Below are 3352 nucleotides of genomic sequence, written 5' to 3'. Positions count from 1 at the left end.
TTGTTCTGAATCCATTCAATCGTGTCTGACCCCTGGAAACCCATGCTCAATCTCACCATTCAAAACGCCTCTGAAATCGCCTGGGGAGTCCCGGTCTCTGGAGTGCTGGGAATCACAGTCCCTGAGGAGGAGGATGAAGGGCAGATGGGAAAGACCGTAGTACTGACTGTAACCAAGAAGCCTCCTGTGCCCCTACCTGATCGTCATCCCACTGGTCCCATAGGAGACTTGGCTATCCTTGCCCCAATAGGGAATCCTGATGTCCAAATCACAATACCAGCTGTCACTCATGGGCCCTGGTCAGGTCATATGCCCCCCCATATTCAAAGATTCAGTAATTTCACAATTATCAGGTCCCCTTACTTACCCTCCTGTCAGCTGTTCATAAAACATTTAACAGCTCTAACCACATGTTGGGAAAAGATTGCTGGATCTGTGGTGAACCCCAGCCTCCTTACTATGTAGGGGTGGCACTAAATGCCTCAGTCACCCCTACTTCCAACACAGAGAATTGTGAGTGGGACCACCCAAGGCTCACCCTTGGGGATATACAGGGAACAGGTATCTGTCTCATATCATCCAGCACTCCTTTATCCAACTCTTGATATAGCTCAATTTGTAGACAAACCCACGAGATTCAGGCTTCTAGCTCAGACTACTTTCCCGCCCCTCTAGGAGCCTGGTGGGCATGCCACAATGGTCTTACCCAGTGCGTCTCTGCTACAGTGTTCCTCAGAAAACAACAACACACTGAGGGCCCCCTGTGTATTCTAGTGGCCATAATTCCCTGGGTCACCCTTCTCCCAGGTGAACAAGGTTGGCATTACTTTTCCCCAGAAGGGCAACTGAGCCACCACCAAAGGTGGGCAGTACCACTCCTCATTCCCATCTCAGTGGGCTTGGGCCTTTTGGGTTCTGCAGCGACTGGGATGGCAGCTTGATTAAGGGGGAGGCCAACTATCAGGTCTTCAGTACACAGATAAATATCAACCTCTCCCACATAGAGCAGTCCATCTCAGCCCTGGAAAGACAGTTGGGCTCTCTGGTAGAGGTGGTTTTCCAGAACCACAGAGGCCTTGACCTTTTTTTCTTAAACAGGGTGGCCTGTGTGTAGCCCTCGGTAAGGCTTGTTGCTTCTGTGCAAACTATTCTGGAGTGGTGCGGGAGAGTCTGAAGTTGGTATGCCAGAATATTGCTAATAGTCAAAGGGAGTTGGAAAAGTCTGAGAATTGGTATCAGTCCCTGTTTAGGACATCCCCCTAGCTCACTACATTGCTATCAGCCTTGGTGGGTCCTCTCCTCCTCCTGACCATAGCCCTGATTGTAGGACCCTGTCTCATTAATCACTTTCTACAATTTGTCAAGTCCTGTGTCAACTCCGTTAAAATGTTAATTGTCAGGGACCCCCGCTACCATCCTTTAGAAACAGAATTGGATAATCTGGATGATGTGGCCCCAGCCATGTCAAAGGTTTGACATACCTACAAAGAAAAGTAGGGAATGTTGAGCACAACTCCACCCTTCCCTTCCCCTAGTTGATCTGTGAACAGGAATTTCAGTACAACTCCACCCTTTCCTCCCCCAATTGATCCGTGAGCAGGAATTTCAGCCTAGGATAAAATACCTGCTCCATTCTTCCCTGTCCCCTGCCCACCCCACCCTCCTACCAGATATTCCCCATCTTTGCCCATTCTAGGTTCACTGTCCCTCAGCCTAGAGAAAAACTTCGCAGGCGCGGGAAAATTCAAATATACACTGACCAATCACTGATTGTAATTTCAGCTTATGTAACCTGACTATTGTAATCTCTTTAAAAACTGGGACATTGTCCATGCCAACTCACTTTCTGATCTGGGTATGTGACCCTGGCAGTCCTGTGGTAATAAAATCCACTTCCAATTTTACTCTCGGGGATCTTCTGTCTCGCTCCTTTATGCTCTACATTGCCCAAGGTCACACAACTAGTAAGTGTCAAGTTTCTGAGGCCGGATTTGAACTCAGGTCCTCCCAACTCCAGGGCCAGTGCTCTCTTCACTGCACCACCAGCTGCCTCCCAGAACATTATCTTCTGTTCTAGTCATCTGTAGTCCATTTAGCAAGAAAATTCATGATTTTTTGTCTCCTGTTGAGTATCTCTTCAGAGTATGCTATGGAATACCACATCCTTGTTGATTTCTCTGGAACATCTGTGGAGTACTTTTGATAATTACCTCATCTCACTGGGTCTTGTTTCCTTCTCTGTCAAATGGAAGGGTTGGATTAGGCAGCCTCTAACTTCCTTCTAGCTCTTACATGCTATATGTGAAGCTCTAGCCTCTCTTGGTTTTGGCCATCCCTTCTCATGACTCTACCTGAGATCTTGTCTACTTGAGACCACAGACTTAGGAAGGATAAATTTAGGAAGGACATTTGTTATCTCATCTTCCATCCCCTTCCCCATCATTAAGTCCCTGACAATCTTAAGTCAGTCATCTTGAAGGTAACAAAAGGAACTTTAATCCAAGTGTATATAATTCTTCCCTGTTTTGCCTACTTGCCTTGGGCTTTTCCCACAGGCTGAAAACTGAAAGATGGAAGTTGGAATGTTCCCCTTCCACAGTGGTCTAGAAGCACTGGATTGGTTCTACAAAGCTAGAACCCTGGAATATGGGGTTGAACCAAAGTAGGAAGCTGAGTCACAAAAGGAAGTAGAGCTTGATAGAGCAATTCAAGAAATGTTCAAGCTAAATGTGAGGCTTTTTTTTTTCTTCTTCTGAGCCTCAGAACAAAGGATTTGGTCACTAGAATAAGAGAAAGAGCTTGAGTTCCATTAAGAATTTTTATAGGACCTACATATTTTCAGTCCTCATCTCATAAGGCCAGCCCCATCTTCCAACCTCACTCAAATGACTTGCTGCTGGACAGTTCCCAAAATTACTCTCTCACCTAATCCTAGGCTAAAACTGGCGATCAGGACAGACAAAGGAATGGACTAAACAAAATGGTTGAAAAGAAAATCATCCTTCCTGGGTTCTTTGGGGAGAACTGTATGAGGTTATTGCATAGTGATTGTGTATGTATTAGAGGTCAGATGACCTATACTTAAGTCTTCCACTCTAGGACCTCAAGAAAGTCACTTCTCTGAGCTTCAATTCTCCCAGTTGTAAAATGACAATAATAATATTTTCTCCTGTGGTCATTTAACATTTTTGAGCTTCAAAATAGGAATTAAGATGTTTTAATTTCCTCTCTCACAGTTTCGTTTTGAATCCAAAAGAAGATATGCAAGCAAATTGTTTTGTAGCTAAACAGTGCTGTATAAGGCTGAGAGAGAGAGAGAGAGAGAGAGAGAGAGAGAGAGAGAGAGAGAGAG

Source organism: Petaurus breviceps, unplaced genomic scaffold, assembly GCF_028583685.1.
Source record: "Petaurus breviceps papuanus isolate PSGF00001 unplaced genomic scaffold, PetGlider_PUasm1.0 90352, whole genome shotgun sequence".
Classification (NCBI taxonomy): domain Eukaryota; kingdom Metazoa; phylum Chordata; class Mammalia; order Diprotodontia; family Petauridae; genus Petaurus; species Petaurus breviceps.
This window is presented reverse-complemented; position numbering follows the sequence as displayed.